The sequence below is a fragment of the Mustela erminea genome, chromosome 16 (genome assembly GCF_009829155.1).
Source record: "Mustela erminea isolate mMusErm1 chromosome 16, mMusErm1.Pri, whole genome shotgun sequence".
NCBI classification, from domain to species: Eukaryota; Metazoa; Chordata; class Mammalia; order Carnivora; family Mustelidae; genus Mustela; species Mustela erminea.
In genome coordinates, this window is record NC_045629.1 from 15,913,667 (window position 1) to 15,925,391 (window position 11,725).

Consider the following 11,725-nt stretch of genomic DNA (forward strand, 5'->3'; position numbering starts at 1 on the left):
GGCTCCAGGAGTTCTCTTGTTTGTTTATTTGCTCACTTTGTTTTCATTTGTCTTCACCCACTAGAATATTAGCTCCAGAAGAGAAGGGGGCTTGCCAGTATCATTTACCAGGAAACTTCCAGCATGGGGAAGAGGGTGAGAAGACTGAAGTGACAGACACATTGTTTTGCAATTGAACTCAATTTAGTCACTGGGTAGGGGTATGGGGGTAGGAAGTGGGGGTGGGGAAGCTGGTGAGGTCCTCACCCCTTAAAATGTCATCACTCCAAGCTACTCAAGAACTCTGAACACGTGTTGCTTTGTTTTTCAACGGGGCATGTATTCTAGGATGAAGGAGAGTAATTGTTATGGTCCCCAGGTAAAATTAATTTAAAAATAATTCACTGAATGGGGACCCAGGTGAGGGAAGAGCAGCTTCCGAACTAAGATAAAATTTCAAGTAAATTCGATATCTCTCACACAATTCAATGCTTCAATTTAACACTTTCTGAATGCCTGTTAAGTACCAGGTAGTGTAACAGAAATGGCAAATACTGTAAACAACAAATTTCTGTCCTCTAGGACAGAATGGAACTGCTTCTCAAATGGAACTGTTTGATAAGCTAATAACTGGTTACAAAGTGATTTTGATTTCAAAGAGCTATAGAGAGGACTATGGAGGAGCAGAGGACAGACCTTAAAGGCAACTTAATATTCACTTTACATATGCAAATTAACATTCTCAGATAAGGCTTTGAATGATGATAACAGGTGTTACTGGAGGGCTCAAGTGAATGTGGCAAAACTGGGTTAACGTTAACCAGTCGTCTCTAATGTAGGACTTAACAGTTTTTAACTTACTACTATGTACTGCGAATTTATGTGGGGGTGGGGACCTTGGTAAGCTTTATTGCCTAATCTTGACCACAGTGCCTTTTTCAAAGAGGATTTTGTAAAACTAGTTTCCACTGAACAAAATTTGAAATTTCTTCACAATATATTTAGCTTAAGAGTTCTAAAAAGTAATTTCTTGATGTTCAGGGTTGAGGATTTCCCACTTGAAAATTTTAGGAACAGAACTGAGAAAGCTCTTCATTCCTTTCTTTTCTCCATTATCATCCTGGACTCCTTCAAGACCTGATGAAAATCCCACATGCATGAGAAAGAGTTCATAGTCGTAGTGGAAGATGCCAAAGAGTTTAAAAAAATATTTTTAGAAATTCTACCTGAAGGAATGATTAAAGATTAAACAAAAAAGTCTATCATACTACTGTCCTGTGTCTTGCTAAAAATTGGATCATGCAAGAGTCATTGATCCAGAGGGAAATTTTGATGAAGCAAGATATTTGTATGGTATTAAGTGTCTGCACGATTGCTTGTAGTTGTAAGGGGAAAAACAGTACCAACATAATACTAACTATATTACAGCTACATACTGAGTATTATTTATATATATATATTTATCACAATTTAATTTCTATATAAGTAACTGCATAATAGTAATATATAATGATATAATCAGACAAACCTTGACTGGGTGATCCAAATTAACATCAGGGACAGGCAGATGGACATGATGTGCCTCCAGATATGATAACTTGAGGAGGACCCAATATCACTTATGTATTATTCCAGCCTGGAATGCATTTGCTGAATTTAATCATAAGTAAACATCACATAAACTCCAAATGAAGAATATCTCAATGTAAAAAAAAAAAAAAAGTACAGTTTCCTTCAAACCTGTCAATGTCATAAAAGACAAAGAAAGGTTGTAGAAATGTTTTAGATTAAAGTAGGCTAAAGAGATATAATAATAAAATGCATTACTTGACTCTAGAGTGAATCTGGCACTGGAGGGAGAAAATGCTATGAAGGACATTATTGGGTCACTTGACAAAATTGGAGTGCAGACAGCAGATTAGAAAATAGTATCCTATCAATGTTAATTTTACTGAGGTTCATAACTGTCCTGTAGGTTATGTGAGAAAATATCCTCTTCTTAAGAATTAGACACTGAAGTATACAGGGATAATGGGCCCTAATGTATGCTGCTTATCCTCTAGAGTCAAGAAAAAGAAAATGATACATATCTGTATCTATAAATTTATATCCATCCATCCACCTGCCCATCTATCCATCTACCTACTTACCCTTCTTTCTACCTATTGTATCTGTCTTGGTCACTCTATGGATCAATGGATCTACTGATCTATCAATATGTCATCTATTGATCTATCATCTTTCTTTCTTTCTTTCTTTCTTTCTTTCTTTCTTTCTTTCTTTCTTCTTCCTTTATCTGTTGGGCGAATGAAAAAAATATTGAGTAAAATTTTAATACATGAAGCATATATATGGTATAATGGTGTTCTTTGTACTATTCATAGTCTTTCGAGTTTTCTGTAAGCTTAACATTATGCCAAAATATTGAATTTTTACAAATTAACATAGCACCAGGTACAGTTTCTTTATGGCTTGGGATTAGCCTCATGTGTTCTGGAGGCTTAGAAGCACACCTGGTTCTAAGCTTGGCCTGACTACTTATGACTTCTGTGTTCTTGGATAGTCCCTTAACCTACTTTATGCTACAGTTTTTTTATTGGTGAAATGGTAATAATAAAAGCACCCTTCCTAAGGGTTATTAGACTTAATGAGATAATCCAAATGAAGTTTAGCACTGTACATGACCTGTAACATTGTTCGGTAAGTGGTTACTGTTATATGATGAGTATTCAGTCCACTCTAGTTGATCGAAAAAGGATTCATGGTTGAACCAGCTCAGATACATTTAAAGAAAAGACACAGGGTTGGATTAAACATGTTTCTGAAATCTCTTCGATTATTATAATCCCTGATTTCTTTAGATAACTCCTTGTATCTGATTTAGAAACAAAGTTTGAATTTTTAATGATCTTTACTCTAAAGCAGTCTGTATTTATTAAAAAAAAAAAAAAAAGTAATCTGACCCTATGGTCTAACTGAAGAGTAGAATTGATTTTCAGAGGAGCCTTCAAATGAAATAAAACTGAATATATCATGTGTTCCTTCCCACCAAACCAGACGTGATTTATTTCTGTACAAATTCAGCCAATAGTTCCTATAAAAGAGTGAAACTAAGGGTGCGGGGGTGGCTCAGTGGGTTTAGCCTCTGCCTTCGGCTTGGGTCATGATCTCAGGGTCCTGGGATCAAGCCCGCATTGGGCTCTCTGCTCAGTGGGGAGCCTGCTTCCCTCTCTCTCGGCCTGCCTCTATGCCTGCTTGTGATCTCTCTCTCTCTCAGTCAAATAAATTAATCAAAATATATGTATATATATATATATTAAAAAGAGTGAACCATTCTGCTACTCTAACAGTGATACTTTCTAAGTTCATACGTGTCATTACATTGGCAAAAAACTGAGTTGTGTAGCATCTGCTTTACTATTTTACTTGGTGTTCTCATTTGAGGAATGGAGTCTTAGGTCAATCGAATGAAGATGGTCAGTGTCACCCACTTGGAAGTGATGGAATTCAGACTCTCTCCTGGGTCGAGTGAGTTGCCTTCATGTCAGTGCTTCCTTTCTCCTTGGCTCCTGAGCACCTTCAGCAAACTGCCAAAATCAATTTCAGTTTTTTCCTACCAAGATCTTCCCAATTCTGCAACTCTTTTTGGCTCCAGCCTTCTGTTTTGGCAACTTTGAAAATATTCTTCAGGATATGGAATGGAGAGAGATCATTTCGGAGTTTTGGAGTCAGGCAGAGTTGGATACAAAATCTGAGCTGTACCACATTCTTACTACATGCCCTCAGCAGGCAAGGCAGAATAATATTCACATTGAAAGTGTTTCTCTGGGGTCTGGGTGGGGGGTGGCTCCTGGGTGGCAGAGGCGGTTAAGCAGCAGACTCTTGGTTTTGGTTCAGGTCATAATCTCAGTGTCGTGAGATGGAGCCCCATGTGGGGCTCAGCACTCAGCAAGGAGTCTGCTTAAGATTCTCTCTTCCCTCTGTCTCTGCCCCTCCCATTGCTCATACTCTGTTTCTCCCTCTCTAAAATAAATAAATAAATCTTCAAAAAGCAAAAGTATATCTCTGGGGTCAGTCTTCTAGGGTTAGAATCCAGCTTAGTGGGACCCCCTTTATTGGTCAAGTAATTTTACTTCTTTCTGTATCAGTTTTCTTATCTTTATATGGGGATAATAGAGCTCATCCCATAGGATTGCAACAAAGTTTAAACAATATAATTATGTGAAATGCTTATAACAGTACACATAGCACATGACAAGTACCTTTCTGAGTTTCAATTTTCTTATCAGAAATTGAGGGTAAGCTCCTTTCATATGTTTAACATAAAGATTAAATGAACTATTGCAAGTAAGAAAAAAAAAAAAAAGAACTCAACTCTGTACCTAGTTCATTAGTGACCATTCATTCATTCATTGAATATGTGTTAAAGGCTGGACATTCAGAAAAGACTCAGATATACGAGACTGTGGTCTCCTGATCTGTGGGGGTTAGGGGGGAGGCAGGAAAAGTGAGTTGTTGTTGTTATAAAAGATAAGGATTGAGTATAGGCCTGATCTCTAAATCTTAGTAAAAGCATGTTTTGTTTTTTCTTATCTTCCATCCCCACTTTTAAGGCTATCTAATTTCCCTTTGATTTAGAGTTTAGAATCTCATTTTCTTTCCCACAAACAGTATTTAAATGTATCTAAGTTGGCATTTAGCTAATAAGGAAAATGAACATTTTGGGGGCATTTTGAAGTTTGCAAAGGGCTTTCATGTACGGCTCCTCCTTTGGTCCTCCTCCGACGCTGTGAGGGACAGATGCAGGCCCATTATCTTCATGAAAGCTCCCACGGAAACATGTCTGCCACACATTCTTAGTGATTAGCAAAATAAAAGATTTTAAAGTAAAAATATTCCTGTCGCTTTTCTTCAAAAAGCAAACAGATTCTAGAGGAGGCAAGGACAAGAGCTGGAGGAGGAAAATTGGCAATTTTTTCTTTGCATAATTTTTCTGACAAAACAAAAAGATTTCTACATCATTTTTGATGACAAACTGTACCCATATCTTTGGAATTTTTGCAAATTTAGCATCAATCATGTACATTTTCCAGTCATTTTCATTGAAATTTCATTCTATTTATCTTGTTGGCAAAGTGAAAGGCAATTTTTGTTTGCTAACGTTGCCTTTTCCCTTGCTACATGAAAAAAATGGCAATGCTGACAAGAGGGAGGCTTTTCTTTTCTCCTGCAGGGAAGCCCCCAGTGTGCTCATTTGTATGTACAGTCTATCATTACTATTTTAGCATATTTTCCTTTTATTTATAGGTTTGAATCATTTATTATTCACTTGCAAACAGTTTGCCAAGGACTCTTAATTGGTACGTATGGCAATTAAAACTTTATTACTTAAATAGTTTTGGGACCAGGAAAGGAAAGGTACCAAAATCAGCATAATCAATTTAGCTATAAAACACTACGTCTGACTTTTTATTTTATTTATGACAAGGATTTGGTTCTAATGCTTTGTAAGTAGCATGGCTGCTCTCTCTAGTTCTACATAAATGAGATTCATGCCTAATGTGCCTCCAATTTTCACAAACAATCCCTCAAATACAGTTTTAACTTCCATTAAGGCTGTGTCTACCCATCATAAAATGAATCTTGGGGAAGGAATTACTAGTGCGTGCAGGGTGTTAGTTTTTTAATAGGAGAGTCGGTTTGGGCCCTGTTAGCCTCATCATCAAAACTTTCCTTTAGAAAAGTAACTTTTGCCATTTTTAAGGAGTATTTTCAGACAAAAGTCACCATCAAGTCCATTCACCATTGATGAAACGTAAGCACTCTTTGCTGTAGACAAAATTTTACAGATAGATGAGAAAGGATTTTTCATATATATGTAATGGTTTGGAAATGTTTATTCCATATAGGCAGAGCATCTGTTAGTACCTTCTATCCCTCGGGAAGATTTCTGAAAGACTACAATGAATAAGGTGGAGAAAGTTGGAAATTTATGGAAACCCCAAAAGAATTCCAAGAATGATGAAAATTACTTTGTAAAGCTCTGGTGAGTAAGTAGTTAGAAAGTACACACACACACACAAACATACACACACAGACACACATGCAAACATACACACAATGACTATGTCTGTAGGACTGAAAATGAGTCAGGCATTGTACTAGGCCCTTTCACCTACAGTATCTTATTTAATCACTACATAATTTCATTGAAAAAGGTATTACTATTATTATCCTATTTTTATAGTTGAGAGGGAAGATAACATACATGAAATAATTATAAAACTGATGAATTAGATTGAATATGGAATAAGCTAAGAGAAAGAAAGGAGTTCGACAGGGGAAGAACAACTTCTTTAATGAGGGTTGAAGATGTTGGGAAAGAGATCGCAAGCAAGCCTTGACAGACAGCTGTTGCTCTAGAACCTACTCACTGTCCTAGAGCAGCTCAGTTCTCTCTCATTCCTGGAAACCTAGATATCTGTCTTTATCAGCCTCCACACTCCAGCCCCTGTAATTGTAGTCTGTTTTCTATTACCCAGGACTGACTGAAAGATTTTCTGTGTGCACTTAAGAACAAGATTGAAAACCCATACTGAACCTTAAGTTGTTTTTTTGTCTTCTTCCTTAGTACTGGATTGGATCTCATAATAGACTTCATTTTAAGGGAGAGAGAGAGAAAGAAGAACATCAAGATGTGTCCTCTACATTTGCCTACATAACCCATCCCATCCTTGTGGCTGCTGATGACCCAGGAATGGGTATGTTCTTGCATGGGTGAGGAAAATTGGGTCCAAAGAAAATAGATAACTTACTTAAGCTCAGGAGGCAAGTAAGAGAAAAACTTGCATGCAGACTCAGGTTTGTCTTATGCCAATGTCTGTGAGCTTTTCATTAAGCTATGTAAAAAACCATTGATGAGGGTCTGGGAACCATACGATGAACCAAACCGCTTGCTCCTTACTGCCTGAGAGAGCAAATGTGGAGAAAATGGATGTGAAAACATAGATGGGCCCATGAAAGCCCCTTTCCCAATGATGGTAGAGAAATAAAAGGTTTTATTTGTACTTCAATTAAGTTCTACTGTCATAGAGCATCAGTTCTAATGATAGAGATTAAGGACCCTGTGGAAATCAGTAGGAAGTATGCTTCTTTCCACAACAAGATGATGGGATTGACTGTTGCAATATGTCAAGGACTTTGAGTTTGAAGACTGAAGCTCACATAGCAGGTGGCATATTTTGGCAATAAGCAAGAGAACGATGGATATGTCTTTGTGGATATGGAAAGGGCAATGTTATCACCTGGTTAACATCCATTTTCCTTTCTTCCTTCCCTCAGCATTTGTTCAGAATGGTGATGTATTTTGCCTTGCTGGATCTGCTGTAGACTGAAACTTGTCAGAGCCAATCACAGCCGTCATCTTCCTTGCTTTCCCAGTGTCCACGGCATAAGGGACAGCCAATGTCAGTTGGATCCATGAGTCAGTTCTGCCAATGGAATCTAAGAAGTCTGTTCAGATTGTTCCTGGGAAGGTTTTCCTTTTCCTACAAAAAAGAACAGACAGAGTTGGCACCACTTTTCACCTCTATTCTTGTTTAGAATGCAGATGTGCCACCATCTTAACTGTAAAAGGACAGAAATATCCGGCCTGCCATCATGGAACTGTTGGACACACATCGAAACAGCTTGCCTTTTGGATTTTTGTTGTTGTTGTTATTTTGTTTTGTTTGTGAGAAAAACTCAACACTATTTTGTTAAGATACCACATTTCAATTCTTTGTTACTTGCAGCTAAGTATATTCCTAACGGGTAAAAGAGAGATTATACCTATAATATCAACTACAGCCATTTAAATGAACAAGTGATTAAAAGTATTCCATTAGGGAAATAATATTTGTGCTAATCAAAATGATCAGCTCATCCATCCCCAAACCTAAATTCGTTTAATACGGGCCACATAGTAATAAAAATACGATAACTAAATAGAAGTCAGTAGATGCCACATAGGTGAGAGAAAGCTACTTACAATTCTTGGGGAATTTATTTTAAATTTATTTTTTTCTAGTTTTGAAATAAAACATGCTCTAGTTGACACTATTCCTTCTCTCTTCTTTTATCATGGCATTTCATATATATGAAAAATTTTTCACGCTAATTATCTGCAAACAAGAAAGGCACATCATCACAGTGAAATCAACCCTTTCTTGATCCTGCTTAAATTTAAATGTAGCCCAAATGACACCTGACGGAAACACGCAGAGGTCATGCAGTTCTTGCTTATGAGAGACATTAATCAAACAAATGGCATTTGTCTAATTCAGCAATTTTATATCAGAAAATTTATCTTTTAAACCTTATGAAAAAGGAAGATGAAGTGAAAATAGATATAATGCATTCAGCATTAAAAAAGCAAAACTCTAGAGATCAGGGTTACTAAGTTATTATTTCAAAAAATCTTGCTCTAAGATTGACAGGTCATTTTGAGTTTCCTGCTTTTCTTACACTTATATCTTTAGAAAAAGTCTCTCCTTAGTTGTTTCTACTTCACTTTTTAAGATATCATTTCTAATAGGTTAGTAGTTATGGTTTTTCCTACCAAGTATGGTTTGATACCTCTGAGAACATGAAATCACTTTGATAATTCTAAGAAGACAAATCATTTTGCAGCTTTCAGGGGAAAATGTCTCCAATTTGTTTTTGTTTTTCACTCAGAAAATGAAAAGTTAGTGATTGTGAAAGGCTGCTTTCCCCAACCACCACTGTTGAGGGAATGATTTGTTAGGTTCCCTCTTCAGTAATTTTTATTTTTATCTGTTTCTTTTTTCCTTTTAAATATCTAAATGAAAAAACTAAATGATTTTTATGAGTAAGAAAAAAAGTTATTTTTGTGGAATCCAAAAGGCAGCCCATGAGGCTAGACAAGGAGCCCAAATGTTTTCATACAATTTGAATTCAGGGCATCAGTGAAGCCCACTTCTCCAAAGAAAAGCTTTCACCTGGGTTGAAATTTTTTATTCAGGCTGTGGATAACGTGTTAAAAAGCCACATTTTTATTTTGTGAGTCTCCTCTTCATGCAAAGTCTTTCATTGGTCACTATTTAAAAAGGAGAGATAAGCGGATATCATCTAAAATTTTTCCCTTAGAATATTTATTTTTTCAGGAATCATATTGGAGTTCAACAAATTAATAGGCAGAAAAAATTTCCCTAGTTATCCATTCGTACACAGCAGCAGGTGGGTGGGTTCAAGTGCACATCAAACTTGCAGAGAAATCAAGTCAGAAAAGCTCCCTTATTTGGTTAAGTGGATTATCCCTAGGTTCATACATTAAAACGATACAGAGAAGGACTCCTATCTTTGCTGGCCTCAAAAGAGTAAAAAATAGTTTTCCTTATAAAACACGTTTGACACTTCCCACAAAGTCTTCGAGTCCCCACAGTGAGGTACTCACAGGGGGTTCACAGAGAATGAGATAACATAATTAAGTCTTAGGGAAGTGGGGTCATTTAAAACTCATATAGGATGAACAAATAGAGGTTGGGGTTCGAACCAAAGGAAAACTTTGATTCTTTTCATTTAACTCCTTATTAAACCACAAAGGACTTTAATTCTCACTTTTATGTATCCTGTGGCCTAAACAAAGAGATGGTAGCAGTTCTCAGAAAGATAAAAGTATGTGTATGTGTATGTGTGTTCATATGTGTGTGCACATCCAGATATATGCCCGTGTGTCTGTGTGTGGTGGTGAGGGCTGCTATCATTGTCCACTCACTCCAGACTAAGATCTTTTTCTCTATTTAAATGTGCTGGAGGTTAAATGCATGGTTTAATAATATCGAAGCCATTTCTATACTATATATCTCCCTGGATTGGTTCTGACAGTCAAATATGAAAATTATTAAATAGGCAAATAGACTACAGACCTTTTTAAAAAATATATATATGTATCTATTTAATACATAATATATATTAAATTTTATTTTTATATATTTATATATAATAAATAAAATTAAGAATGTCCTGATTACCCAAAGAACCAATTGGGGGTTTAAAAAAAAAAAAAAGGAGTCTTAAATATGGTCCTGAACTGAAGTGTTTGACAACTCATTTTAACTATCTTTCAGATAAAGAATAAATTCAAAGATTCAGTCACTTGTGCTTACGGAAGAACATATGGCATGTTCAGTTGGAGGACAGAGTAACCCTCAACATCCCAGCCAAATTTTAGTTAGAGTTATTATAGCCTCTTTATCTTACGGCTCCCTGTAGTCTTCACTTCCCAAGAGACAGGGCTGGATGAAGAGATGATTGTGCGTGAAGTGGTTTGTGATCTTCCTAAGGGAAAGACTTGATAAAACGTGGGCTCTTCTTAGGATCCAGCAGATGTGCTGACTCCAGCGAAGGCCCTGCTCGCTTGAAGCAGACAGCCATGAATCACGCACTGTCATTGCAGCGCGCCGGCTGGCCAGCAGGGTGGGCTCTCAGGAAGAAGGCAGTAGCTGGAGGGGCTCACCATCCTTCCAGTCTCTCCAGGCCTTTTTTTTTTTTTTTCCTCCTTTTTTTCCCCCCTTAAGTCAGGCATGGAGGTTAGTTCTGCAATGAGCTTGGCGTTGGGGGAGGGGGCATGGAGGTTAGTTCTGCAATGAGCTGAGGGGGAATTGTCCTAATCCAGGTGTCTCTATTTCTTCTTACTCACCGCAAATGCAAATACTAGGGTTGAGAGAAAAAAGCACAACCCTGATTTTGACTTGGGAAGCAGCATCTCCCTCACCGACTGGCTGAGACGCAGGGAAGTGACTCAGACCAGAACTGAGAGTCATCCTTAGGAGCAAAGGAATTCTAGCCCGGAAACAAAGACCAGCAACAGGGCAGCCTCTCACTGAGGGCTGTGCTGAGAAACCACTTCATAGAAAAGGGGAAGGAAGAGGCATGCCATCTGCCTCAGGGGCACACTGGGCTTTTCTTCCCTTCCAGGTAGAAGGGAGTCAGCTGTCCTCCATGATATGGTTTCCTTTAGGAATGAGAGCTACCTGCCAGATTCAGGAAGTGACTCAGCTTTTAGAAGGCTCCTTCGAGGTTATTCTCTGGGTGTGTATGTCCACACCCAGCATGGAAATGTCAAGCCCCTGCCTGCGCTGGGCCGGACTCTGTGATGGACGTGAGAGCCCACACTGAGCTCCCCTCATGGAGCTTCCAACCCTGGCTGAGTAAGCAGAGGCAGAGGGAGGGCACGACCAGTGGAAGCCCCACTGGGGTGCTATACTTGAAGCTATACTTGAAGGGTCCTCCAAGGAGGGTGTCTCACAGACCCTCACAGCACTGTGTAAACATCATTTTGGTCTCTTGCAGAGTCCCAGGCTTGCTGTCTGCGTTTCTGAGAGCTGGCTGGAGCTTGTCTACAACGGGCACATCTGCCGCATTGCAGGAAGAGCTTGAGATTTTTTAAAGCTGTTTCTTTAGGAAGATCACAGTCCTTGACTTCTGATTTCCACATAGGCTTGCAGTGCTGGCAGCAAAATCCTCCCAATGCGTCAGCAAGCAGCCAGGAAATGAGATGCTCCACTCCTCCCCGGCATAGGAGCAATAATGCATTGCGAGTTTTGGTTATAAAAAATAAAAGGAAGAAATCAAGATGATGCCGTAGATAATGCGATGTTCCACCATTTGAATGAGATTTGAAATATTCTTCGGGCCTAACTACAGAGTAGTGTGACTCCCTAAAAGCTCAGATTCACACAACCCA

At 38.2% G+C, this 11,725-nt stretch overlaps 1 long non-coding RNA gene across 3 annotated transcripts in view; it reads left to right on the top strand.

Moving 5' to 3' along the window:
- LOC116575526 overlaps nucleotides 1-8,061 on the top strand; it is a 41,973-nt gene extending 33,912 nt beyond the window's left edge. For 2 of the 3 annotated variants that reach the window (XR_004279811.1, XR_004279809.1), the window contains exons 2-4: nucleotides 5,889-6,025; nucleotides 6,611-6,740; nucleotides 7,321-8,061. This is a non-coding gene — a long non-coding RNA (uncharacterized LOC116575526). Of the gene's footprint in view, nucleotides 1-5,286; nucleotides 5,340-5,888; nucleotides 6,026-6,610; nucleotides 6,741-7,320 lie in introns of all 3 variants that reach the window. The other variant, XR_004279810.1, reaches the window with a different exon arrangement.
- The last annotated feature ends 3,664 nt before the right edge of the window (nucleotides 8,062-11,725 follow it).